This window comes from Rattus norvegicus, chromosome 5, assembly GCF_036323735.1.
Source record: "Rattus norvegicus strain BN/NHsdMcwi chromosome 5, GRCr8, whole genome shotgun sequence".
Taxonomy (NCBI): domain Eukaryota; kingdom Metazoa; phylum Chordata; class Mammalia; order Rodentia; family Muridae; genus Rattus; species Rattus norvegicus.
This window is the reverse complement of record NC_086023.1, coordinates 96,166,587-96,179,712: the sequence shown is the minus strand read 5'-3', so window position 1 is coordinate 96,179,712 and position 13,126 is coordinate 96,166,587. Positions and strand designations below refer to the sequence as shown.

The window sequence follows — 13,126 nt, the reverse complement described above, 5'->3', positions numbered from 1 at the left end:
CTACCTATGGTCTCATAAATTAAATTTAGGTGACTGCATTCACACACTTCTGCAGACATGTTTGGAACCCAAGATTTATAACTCAGTCAGAACCTCAAATCATCATCTCTGATAGAAGCAGAGCAAGGAGTCTTCTGGTTCCCAAAGATGAGCAAGGACAAGACACAAATACTCCTAAATACAACATAAGATATAATCAAGTTACTATAGTGATGGTACAAAATATGAACAAAACACCTAGAATGAGGAATAATTCCTTTCCTCCTATCAAGATGAAATCTACCCCAAAAAAACTATGTAAAATAGGTAGAAAAATGTGGAGGAGATAAATAACAATGGACCAAAGTACTATGCAAGAAACCCAGAGAAAAGTTACAAGTAAGATAAGGAAGAAAGAAAGAAAGAAAGAAAGAAAGAAAGAAAGAAAGAAAGAAAGGAAGAAAGAAAGAAAAAGGAAGGAAGGAAGGAGATAGAGGAGGACAGAAAGCTGAAGGAAATATAAAGAAAAAGGAAGGAAGTTTGTTTTAAGAATACACAATGCAGTGATTATATATATATATATATATACATATATATATATATATACATATATATACACATCACTGAAATGTTTCTTAAAATGATTTTGGGAAAAATGGATTAACTATTCTGAATCTAAATAAAATAGTTTGATAGATAATATCAGACTAACAATATTTCTTACTTGTTTAATTTTGCTCTTATAGATTTTCAAAATGGATTTTTAAACAATTTTATTTCTTTTACAGAGTTTATGATCACAGTATAAAAAATAAACTTTTGCTTTGCAGATGATGGTGCCTATCCTTTAACTGAACAACTGTGGTGAGTTCCTCCTTTGGCTTCTCCTTTTCCCTTTCTCTGTTGCCTACTTCTCTTTCTTCTTATCCTCTGACATGTGTGAAATGTTTATCCCTCTAAAATTAAAGGAGATTTATTCGTTTATATTAATTGGGGCTATGATTTTAAAATTAGTTTTCCTGAAAGAAACCCCTTAAAGCACTTTACATTACTGTTTTGTCTTTTATTTTCTTCCAATTAAAACAAATACTTAGAAAAGTTAGATAAACAAATTCTCAACATCTCCAGAGAAATGTTCACTTACTCAACATATATCAAATCCCTTAATCAATTAAAAAACACTAACATGTCTTATGAGAAAATATAATATTTGATAGTGCATGTATAAATAAAACACTCAACACTTATGAATACATACCTTTTTTTTTCTACTAATCTGTAGGGCAGAAAGCAAAATACTGATATACCTTAATGTATTTAGTTGCTTCCCTATTTTAGATAATTGGTTACCAAACATTAAATTTAGAGTCATAATTCTTATCAACTTAATTCTTCCAAGCAGTTGCTCTTCTTTTTGGTGACCTTGTGTAAACATGGTATCACTGTGCATTTTATTCCAGTGAACTGGCATTGAAAATTCTCTTTATACTGATCGACTTAAAAGAAGATTTTACATTTGAGAAATACCATGGATTTATTAATTCAGAATAGATATAGCCAAGATCGATGGCTAAATTTTTTTCTTAACCACTGTAATAAGCAGAAAATTTTAAGCAGAGGAATTTATACAGGGACTCCCCTACCAAATTGTTTGATACAAAATGAGATGGCCATCCTAGAAGCTAGGTATAAAGAAATTAAGATGATATAGATGAAGTTAGCATAGATGTTATTAGGAAAGGGACTAGATATCAGCTACATAAGATGCTTTATAATATACAGGGTTTAGGGAAAATATATAGAAAAATAATTTATTACATGAGTGTATCTCAATGATAATAACCTTGAGAGTTACATAAATTAATGTTCTAAAGTCAGTTCTGGTAAGGTGGATCTTATGTTCAGCCCAAGTCTGAATTTCAGTTAATTTTTAAGTGATGTCAGAGTCATTGCTCTAGTAAACACACTGAAAGGAGCCCCATCAAGTAATTCTCGCTTTTGCCTCTTCTCTGTATTAAGAACTCTAATATTTACTTGTATTTGTTACATGATTTCACATATATATATATATATATATATATATATATATATATATATATATATATCAAGAGATCTTTCCTGATTGCACACACACATTTTGGGTGAAAGCAAAACCAGCCTTGTTTTTTGTTAAGCTACACAGGAAAAGATCTGGTTATGAATTAGCCACCATGACCAGTTTCACTCTCATTTCTGTTAACCTTAAAATCCTCAAATATCAATTTCATTGAATGAAGTAACATTAAAGTGAGTGAAATATAAACTGCACTTTAACATATTTTTAAAATTTTAGTCAATTTGAAGGTATTCAAATTATTGTACTGCAATAGACAAATTACAAAAGCAAAACCAGTGCGCACAGGTAGGTTTAATCAAGCCAACATTATTACCATTGGTGTGTTTGAGAATGCTTGACTTCTCCCCTAACATATAGCATAATGCTTTGCTTTTGCATAGCATTCCTAATGGACAAGGACACTACTAGTCTGATTATTCCTCTTGTTCAGCTCTCAAGGGGTAAAACAAACAAATCAAATGAATTATAGTGAATATATTTCTAGATTTACTTTCTCTGTGGTGATAGATATTAAGGATATTTAGAATACATTAGCTTTTAGGTATTCCTGTTTTAGTGTTGACATTGATATTGGTAGTTGTGGAACCTTTCATAATAGGAGGGATGACTGTGATAATATAATTAATATAACTCTCATCATTCATAAAGTGCTAATCTAATTCAGCTACTTTGCTAAATTCTTCACGTTGATTATTTTATTGAGTTCATCTCACAGCCTTTGTGATATAGTTATTTTCAGACAAATAAATGATTCACCACAGTCTATGTCAAAGACATAATAGAGCATACAGTAGGCACACACTGTATCAATTGGAATTGCTCATCACACTAAGCCAAACTCCATTTACTATCCACACGATTCTGTAGTTTTATTGAGCAGATAGTCTGTTTTATCAGATGTTGGTAGATCTTTCATGAAGCTACATTGAGATCCCTGGAGAGCATATTTACCTCTATGGGCCTTCTCTTTCTACATAGAATGACATATAACATAGTTTTTTCGAGTGATATATCTTTCTAGAAGAAGAATCCAGCTGTCGTATCTATACAGGTCAGTTCCACGGATGATCTAAAGAAAAAGCCTAATGCAAGTGCTTTTCCTTGTGACATAGTTATTCAATATTAGTTACATAGTTCAACTAAGGATTGATAAACAGAAAGACTATACACGGACAAGAATACCAGAAGACATTGTTCACTCTGATAGAAGACATGGTCAGCCTTCTGTAGCAGTGGGAACTGCATTTGAGCTATAATCAGTTGGGTGAAATTATTTTTTATAACGAGCCATATTTGTATCTTCCCTGAAGAAGTCCAGGCTTTTGCTTTGTCTTATTCCCTAGACAATTCAGTAGAAAATGACTTCAGTACAGTGATACTGGTAGGTATTGTAAGTCATATTTAGGATGATACATGCAATACTCTGAATTTTATTTTAATGACTCAAGCATCTGTAGGTTTTGGTTTTCACAGGAGATATTAGGACCAGTACTTTGAAGATAGCTCAGGACATTAGTAGCTTCTGTACAATAATGCATCCTCTCTTGGGAGGATTAAAAGCTAAGACTGAAAACTAAAGCATAGCCAGCATCACCGTGAGTGCCTTTAACCATCCTCGCTTCCTGGAGGTAAAGTCCCTCACTCCCAGGGGGTGTATCTCTTTAGGTTCATAGCCAGCCTGGTCTACATAGTGTCTTCTAGGACAGCAGGGTGTGGTGGAGAATCCCTGTCTCAAAACAAACAACAGCAACAGCCACATAAAGCACTGTACAGAGAGACCACAGGCAGTTTGGCCTATGAATGAGATAGCACGGGCCATCTCATACCCACAATGAAATACGTTATAGAAAACTCAATATTGAAAGGGACAGCAAAGCCTAAAGTTAAAGAACCCAGAAGCATTCAAAGGCTTCCTTTATAGTTTGTGATTACAAACATTCCTGGAGTAAAAGATGCCAGATTGAGCATTTACAAATTAGTTTTCTATTCATGCCTCATTCAGGATTTTCTTTCAGGTACATTTTTACTTGCAACTATGGAGAAGAGAATCCCGTGATGTATTACAGTGTCACATCATGTCTGAATGTAATCCTCAGAGACTACGTTAAACACATAAAGTCATTTTCTGAAGATTCAGAAGATGATATTCTTGCTTTTACCAGTGGCCTATCTGAATTGTAGAGCCCTTATATGGGATGGTGAATCATTTTGCATAGGAAGCAACCCATACTTCAGTTGTCCTGCCCTTATGACATAGCTAGAGGTCAATATCCCACTTACTCAAAGCTCTGTCTCTGTGAACAGGTGACCCAATTTATCGCACCTCGTTCACAGAGAGCCAAGGAGATTCTTGATTGTCCAGAAAGACCACAAAGAAATGCAGTTCTGCCTCCCTGCTTCTCAAGGCATTTCCCAGCATCTCGACAGAGAACATCTGTCTTCAGGACTATAAATCTGGTATTTTATCAGCTCTAAAGTTTCTCTATTGCTTACAAGTGGCAGGGATCAACAGCCTACTCCCATCATTTAGGGACTAACAGTGTGGAAAATTGAGTGAACTCAGTATTATTGCCACTGAAGGCTTCTCCCTATGAAGCAGACTTGTCTTCAAATTTTGAACAAAATTCTAAATAGGAAGAAAACAACAAATTGCATGAGGCAAAAAAAGCTCATATTTTGGCTTTCTTAGCAGAGGTTGGAAGTAAAACAGAATTCTCCAGTTATAAGTAGAATGAAGACGCATTCCTATGTTGATCTAGTAAGTTCTGTTTTGAGTTAAGCAAAATTGCTTCCACAATGCTCTAAATGCAAGAGAACCAACAGCATAACCTATCAAGCATGCGTTTCAAAGTTGCACCAACACAATAATTGGGTACCTGTATAAATGCAGAATCACAAGGACAGAACTCAAATTTTGGGTTGCAAAACAGATAATTGTACAATCAAATAGTTGCTCTGATTAAAATCATTGTATATGTAAATTCTCGTTTGCTGGAGTACTTACATTTTGGCATGTGCATACATAATTAGAGATTTCTAATTAAGGTTCTCTAGTGGCAGAAATAGCCTGATATAGTGAATTTCACATTTTACTTATTAGCCCAAAATTGTAGATTATTTCATTTCCAATAATCACAGTGCTGTCATTTCAAGTATGACTTTCCCCTTTTTAACATCGTTTAAAATCAGAATACATTTTTAGCCTCGTTTTTGAAACCTTGCTATGTGCATCTTTTATAAAATATTATGACATATTATATGTTAAATCACCTTTAATTTGGACATTCATTCCAAACAAAAAGCTAGAAAATTAGTAGTATATATAGAATTTACCCATCAGCTCTCCATCCAGCCGCTATTTTCAGGAACATGTTAGCATTTCTGAAAGTAAGTCAATTTGTGCACTTAAAGTGATTTATTTACCATCAGGACAACTATGAATGGTACGTGCTGGATAAAGACCATCTGGTTATCAGGATATTTTGATAAATTCCACCCTGTAATCAATACATTTCATTATAAACCTCATTATCATTAAGCATGTTTCCATTGGCTTACTATGTGCAAAACAGCAGTCATACCCATTTCGTGGGTAATAACTGGTTTATGAATGAGGAGACCGAGAGGCAGATTACATGATTCTCCTGTAGTCACGCAGCCACAGTTTTCCAATATTAGGACATTCAAATCTTGAAAGGTCTGTGTCTGTGCCTTAGGTGTAGCTCCATGAAGTAGTTAGTGGCTGACAGCAATGCTAAGACAAGAAGTATAATTACTGTATAATTACTTCCTCTTTCTTTGTTCTTTCAACTGTCATAACACAAAATAATACTCATTAGTTGGAGAAATGAAACCTAAAACATCACCCTTGGCTCTGACTCAACAGCTTACGTTCCACCTTCCAAGTGAGGACTAGAGAATCTCAGAAAGAGGGTTATAAGTTGGGCATGACAGGATGGCAGGATCTCCATTTACATGGGCACGTTTCACTGACAGTTCAGATTTGTTCAATTCATCTCCTGATAACTAAAGGCCAAAGTAGAATTTTTTATTCCAGTTCGCATATCTTTGTTGCAAATGCTACAATGTCTCACTGGTCTACAAACAGTGGTCCTCTAATTTGTTCATTCTGTGTCCAAATGAACAGGGCCTCCTCCTCCTCCTCATCCTTTCATTATTCCAGTCTTTAACATATTCCAGCTTCTCCACTATCCTACAAAACCTGAGGATTTAAAGACCCACAATGTCTGATTTCTCTGCACACATTTCTCAAAAATCAACTATGTTCTCTTAGTAGTATTCAAGGCACTGCTCCAGGATCACCCAGCAGGATGGACTTTAGCACCTTGCTTGCCCCCCTTACCCCACATAATGCTCTTTAGCTACTGGTTTCTGTTTCTCTTTTCTTTTGAGCTCTTATGAGCCACACCTTTGCAAAAATCTGCTTATGTTTCCAGCTCTTTTTACTAAAAGCTAAAAAGCTAAACTTGGTATATCATGCTAGACTATTTCCTGCTGTATTCCTAGATGCTGCCTAGATAACATGAAAAGCATGTTTAATACAGGATACATAAATAAAGACTCAAAAGATGGAAATGAGTAAATGAACACTGTTGGCTGATAGTTCTTCTATGTCACTGTATATAAACCGAGCTGTCTTAATTAAGGTCAGTTGTGTTATTGCTGAGAAGAAACTTCATGACCATGGAACTCTTATAAAGGAAAACATTTTCAGAGGTTTACTTCACTATTGTCATGGTTGGAAACATGGCTGCCTAGGTAGACATGGTGCTAGATAAAGAGCTGAGAGTTCTATACCCAGATCAGCAGACAGCAGTAAGCAAACTTTGAGTAACTAAGTAGGTTTGACCTTCTGAGACCTCAAGGTCTGCCCCCAGGAATCCACTTCCTCCAACAAACCACAGCTACTCCATCAAGACCATGCCTTATAATAGTACCAATCCCTTTATGGCCATGGAACCATTTTAATTCAAACTATCACACAAGCCAAGGGAGATAGAAATGAAAGCTATGGCTATAAAGGTAAATTATCAGTAATTACAATGTTTTATTTTCAGCATCTCAGTAAAACACAATGACTATCTATATCATACTATATGACTACATATTCTTCTTCTTTGATATAGTTTAGAAATATTAATTTTTGTACAATATATAATGAAAATGTTGCCATTTTATTTACTTCATATTTGATAAAGCTAATCAAAATTCAAGATTTAAGTTTCTTGCTCAGTTTAACAGAGAATCCCATAGTCTCCCATTTGTAAGCTGAATACACATTATATACACAGACACACACACACACACACACACACACACACACACCCATATACAGGCATGCATATGTGCATGCAAGCACAGACACACACAGGAGCATATGCACTTTTTGGGCCTTCATTTTTTCTGAAATAGTGATAAAAATATTGGATTTTTTTACTCATTATTTCAGAAAGCCATGTTTAATTTATTGCTTCTGATAGCAATAGGGAATTTTACCTATTAGTGCACATATATGTTCTGTATGGAGATTGATCTACTTCCAGTTTCAAATGAATAAGATTCTTAATCATGTAGTTTAACGTTAGCAAAAGCTAAAAATTAACCTCAAGTAGCAGATAGATCAATAATGTCAGCTGATTGATCATTGAATAAAGACTGAAGACAACCTACTGAAGTAGGCGTTCCGTTAAACTGACTGAGAGACTTCCAGGCAGAACAGAGAAGATACTCCACACAGGACTTAGAGTTTTCTTCCCCACTATAGGCGTTTCTCTACTGTGGGATAAACAAAAACAACCTCTGTTGGAAATAGTTCACCTTAGAGTTATTCTCCAGGGAGTGAATTTTTTAAATGTTTTTATCTATTTGAGATTCATTCCCCCTGTAAAAGGACTAGGGTCAAGCTATCCTAGGACAGGGAGTTTTGAAGGGTACTTGAAATAAATACATTTCAGACTGAGGTTGAAGAGAGAGGCAAGGGTGACTGTCTCATGTTTTCAGACTCTGTCCTCAATGAAAAATTACCAATATAATTTATAGTATAGTATGTCACATACTTCCCTTGCTATAGGAATAAAAATGATTTGTTTTAAATCTCATGGCAATTTTTGATCGAATATATTTAAGGATTTTCTATTAGAATAGATTTTTGAATTATACTTCCTTATAAACTTGTGTTTGGGCCAGTACATGATTGAAGGCAGCCTTCCCCTTAGTGCCTGATGTGTTCAAGGAAGATCTTGTCTGTTTTCCCAGTACAATGTTAATTTATTTTACTAAGAGACTGGTTACTACCAACCACATGAACTTTTGTGCTCAAAAGTAGCCAGCACAGACAATGCATGTTATATTCATTTATTTAAAGCAAATATTTACAGAAAGCCTGTAAGGGTAAAATAGCAGAACATTTTAGGCAAGAATTCATGTCCACTGAAGCCACTCTAAAAAACAAAGATTAAAGAAAGACATTTTTCTTCATTTAAAAAGAAAAAAATCATGCTGTATGTATAAAAGAATCAAAAGTTAAATGTCTCTCAATAATTTTACTTAATTTCTAAATGAATCAGTTTATTAAAATCCAGTGGGGGGATAACATAGGCTGACCAGCATGCATATGATAGGAGTTCTAAACTGTGTTTACTAGAAATGCCCTCAACCCATCTTAAAAACCAACTTGACTTATTAAGGTAGTGAGTCCTTGCTAGGAAATAAATGACATGTATTTCTCCAGCTCTGGGATTTCACATGACCACGCAGACTAATAGCATAAGGTACTGAAGCTGAGACTCTGACCAATGTCAGCTGTGCTCCATTAGTGTGTATGTTCCAAAAACTTCCTTTAAATATTAGTCTTTAATGGTCACAGTGGCATTTCCAGAAGAGAAACCAAATTCATAGCCATGTGATCATAACACATTTCTTCCTATCTCCTGGCATTGGACAAGCACATAACTGAAATGTTCTGTGCTTTTCCCTAGCTTAGTTATGTTAGACAAAAGACTCTGAAAGACTCTGAGCTATGAATTTGACACAAATGGCTGCTTACTTCTCTTGGGTATGAAGGGGGTTTGTTTTGCCATGCTATGATCAGGAGGCCAAGCGATTCTTTCATTTTCTTTGATTTCTTAATTTTCCAATGGGTACAGTCAATTGCCCAGAAATTCTACTAGCCAAAACATACTTCTAAATTCTTTCTTTTTAATTTTTATTTAAAAGTCCTAGACAGAAAACGAACACAGGAAAACTAATCACAATATTAAGTTTTATTTACACACATTTCAACTTTTAGAAACTTGATGTTTTAATTTTTTTCTAATATTTTGTTGTCTCCCTCTCATCTTCCTAGTCCCACCCTGCCATGAAAAACTTCATGGTATTTTGAACAGTTTCTTAGGAATCAGAATGATTCAAAGAAACATCATTGTCCTTGTGCAGCCTCAGTGGACCTGTAACAATATACACGTGTTTTTCTAGGGCATAACATTACTCTTCTGTTACCTCTACTAAGGTATTTTACTAGACTTTCTAGAGGGGATTCAAAACCACTTCTTTGTGTCAGAGCACTTTGGTTCTATATGAAGCATGTTAGGAGGTTGTCTCTCCCGGGGATAAATATCCACATTTTGTTTCTCGCTATTGATGCCTGCCCCAGGTATTCTCCACTTTACCAATTACTTACAGATAAAGACAGAAAAGCAAGATGGCACTAGATATTGCAAATATACATGGTAAGACACCACTGTAACCAAGCACACCCATGATCCATCTAAGCTTGGAATACACAAGTCCTGGTCTTTTTCTTTCTTTTTTTCCCCCAGCTGAATGTTCTAGCTTTTCCTTGAGATGATCCTTTAATTATAAAGTAAAAAGGACACAAAGCCCAGAGTACCCTTTTCCATACATATATTTAGAGACCATGAGGTGGTTAGGGTAGCTTTCTGCTGCAGCCAATGTTTAGATAATTGGAGAATAAAGAACAGAATCAAGGGATCTTATGAAGGAACAAGCTATACTTGTGTCTTTACCCCCCATGAATTTCTGGTGCATTCACTTTATTAATAGCATTGTACCTTCAAGACGAAATGGAAATTAAAAGTGTCATCCATTTCAAAGTTAAGAAAAGTAAATGAACTCATGTATACAATATGCACAGAAAGATGAGTGCTTCATGGGATGCCTTCTCTCTCCCCCTTGCTTGCACTCACTCTGGCCAAGGCTATTCTGGGTTCTGCATCTGTACATGCAGTCATTACAGTGGTCAAATCACCTGGAGGATGAAATATTTCAATGGTAAAAGAAATAGTGACATTCCTTCACACAATGTTTTGAAAATATATGTGAAAGATTTGCCATGCTATGTTGGTCTTCAAGAATGGTTCCACTTGTGTTCTAACCTGACTTTTAGACATCCCATGCTTTGCTCTTTTATCGTCTGTCTCATTTTCTCAGTTTTATCTTACTCTGTGGGACCATGAAGGTTATTCACCCACTGGAGGTGAAAACCTCCTGGGGACACTTTTGCATGAGGGTCTGGCTGAAACCTCTTACACTTCTTACAATGCCTGACTGCAGGCAAATATGTCAGACAATGATGTTCAAACAGAGAGCAATTGTTAAAGTCATCATTTTTATGGGGATATCACATCTGCATTGTGACATTGTGTTGTTCAACCTATAAAATATATAGAAACAGAGATTACAAAACCAATTTTCTAGCTATCACTAGAGAGAAATAATGAAGACTTGAAATACCACATCTTGAAAATTCTGTGATTATTGTTTATTTATGAATCAGGAGTTCTGAGGAGTACACTGACAACTGCGTTTATTTAAATCTAGTTTTGCAGAGCTGGGAATAATCGTGGGGTCATTCACATACTAGGCAACCAGTACAGCAAACCCCTTCTCCAGTTTTGAACAACTTTAGAAACTATAGTACTCAGGAGCGATCTACATCCGGCTCCTGTCGGTCTGCAGATCGCTCCTGAGAGACACAGCCAGAATACAGCAAATATAGAGGCGAATGCCAGCAGCAAACCACTGAACTGAGAATAGGTCCCCTATTGAAGGAATCAGAGAAAGAACTGGAAGAGCTTGAAGGGGCTCGAGACCCCAAAAGTACAACAATGCCAAGCAACCAGAGCTTCCAGGGACTAAGCCACTACCTAAAGACTATACATGGACTGACCCTGGACTCTGACCCCATAGGTAGCAATGAATATCCTAGTAAGAGCACCAGTGGAAGGGGAAGCCCTGGGTCCTGCTAAGACTGAACCCACAGTGAACTAGTCTATGGGGGGAGGGCGGCAATGGGGGGAGGGTTGGGAGGGGAACACCCATAAGGAAGGGGAGGGGGGAGGGGGATGTTTGCCCGGAAACCGGGAAAGGGAATAACACTCGAAATGTATATAAGAAATACTCAAGTTAATAAAAAAAAAAAAAAGAAAAAAAAAAAAAGAAAAAAAAAAGAAAAAAAAAAAAAAAGAAACTATAGTACTAATTCAGTGGTATTTTGCATTTAGTGTGTTCTTCAATCTGGATGTTTCCAAGTTGTCGAATAGAAACATCATTAAAAGAACTGAGTGAACATATTGAAGCATGAAAAAGTCATTATAGTGGCAGGTCCCACTGGCCCTAGTTAGGCATGAAGTTCTCATTTCATTGTATGAGGTTGCAAACAGTCAGCACCTGCATGTGACAATCACAATAATGGTTGTTTATAAAAACAATAAATTTTAAAATGGCAAGGAATCTATTTATGTTCTAGAAGGTAAAATGGTTAGAAAAGTTATCATAAGTCCACAAGCCCTATAAGGAAGGCATTTTGTAAGGTAAATGGAAATAAAATGAATTTTGAGTACAGGTTTAATGCATACACAAATGATGTGGCCACATCAAATGATGTCCACAGATTGTGCTGTTCAACCTGGATTGTATTTAAATATCACTCTACAGCATACTATTTTCAAGCCAAACGAAAGCTGGACAAAGAATCCTGTAATAAGCTGCATCTAAATTAAAAATCCAACTAAATTCATGCCCTATCAGAAAAACTTAATCTTAACAGTTCATCTCAATGGACATAGCTTTGCATATTGGTCAATATGCCAATAAGAGACATAGTGGTACTCAAAAACGATAAGTCTGTGTCCCATCCCTACCTTCAAGTTCCATTTATCTAATGCAGAGGAGCGAATAACTATAAGACAGAAAGGTTGTAAAAGACTGAGGTGGTGAGTAACTTCAGGAAGTATAAGGCACAACAAGGAGAGTGTGCATCTAAAACTCACAGCAATTGTGATAGCTTGCACAAGACCTTCATAAGCTCAAGACAGACAAATATTAAGAAACTGGGGGATGGGTAACACAAAGTCTCACTGTTAGTTGATGAAATCCTGCCATCTGATTCCTTCTGGGAGAAGTAAAGTCAGTTTCCTTTAATGGTGTCAGCCTTTATACAAGCTCAGTAAACAGATGTAGTAGATTAAAACATTCTGGATACTAAGATTTGAAGGAGAAAAGAGCCGAACAGATCATGAAGCTGAGTGAACGGGAGAAGGGAATAGATGAGGAGCTGGTATAGTGGGATCAATATGATCAAAATGCATTGCATCAAATTCTGAAACAGTTAATATAAAACATTTAAAAAATGCAACGAAACATAGATTTATTTGCCAAGTTTTGAAACTTATCTTTTAAATGACACATAAAACATAAGAAAAGGACATAGTTCCTATCAAGTAATGATCTTGGAAAATTAAGAAAGTGAAATATCTCTTGTGGGGGTTGGGGGTAGAGGGAATGTACCTTCCTGGAATAAAATGTACAGTGTGTTTTAAATGTGTTCAATATCCATCACAGTTTTAATTCAAGCATATCCTCACTAATAAATACAAGTAAAGTCAGTCTTCAAATTAATAAAAAATTAGTGCAGTCATGTGTGTAAAACATGCTAAGATCTGATTGAAAATACTTTCCTAGCCAAATTATCGCACTTTACTGATACTATTT

General features: G+C 35.7%; 1 protein-coding gene across 44 annotated transcripts in view; it reads left to right on the top strand.

The window, feature by feature from the left end:
• The window catches only part of Ptprd (protein tyrosine phosphatase, receptor type, D), a 2,322,278-nt gene that overhangs the window by 1,235,786 nt on the left and 1,073,366 nt on the right, over positions 1 to 13,126 (top strand). For 43 of the 44 annotated variants that reach the window (XM_063288539.1, XM_039111462.2, XM_039111461.2 and 40 more), the window contains one exon: positions 810 to 843. The exons of the other annotated variant lie outside the window; for it this stretch is intronic. The gene's annotated coding sequence lies outside the window, so the exon portion shown is untranslated. The remainder of the gene's footprint in view (positions 1 to 809; positions 844 to 13,126) is intronic. 44 annotated transcript variants of the gene reach the window in all.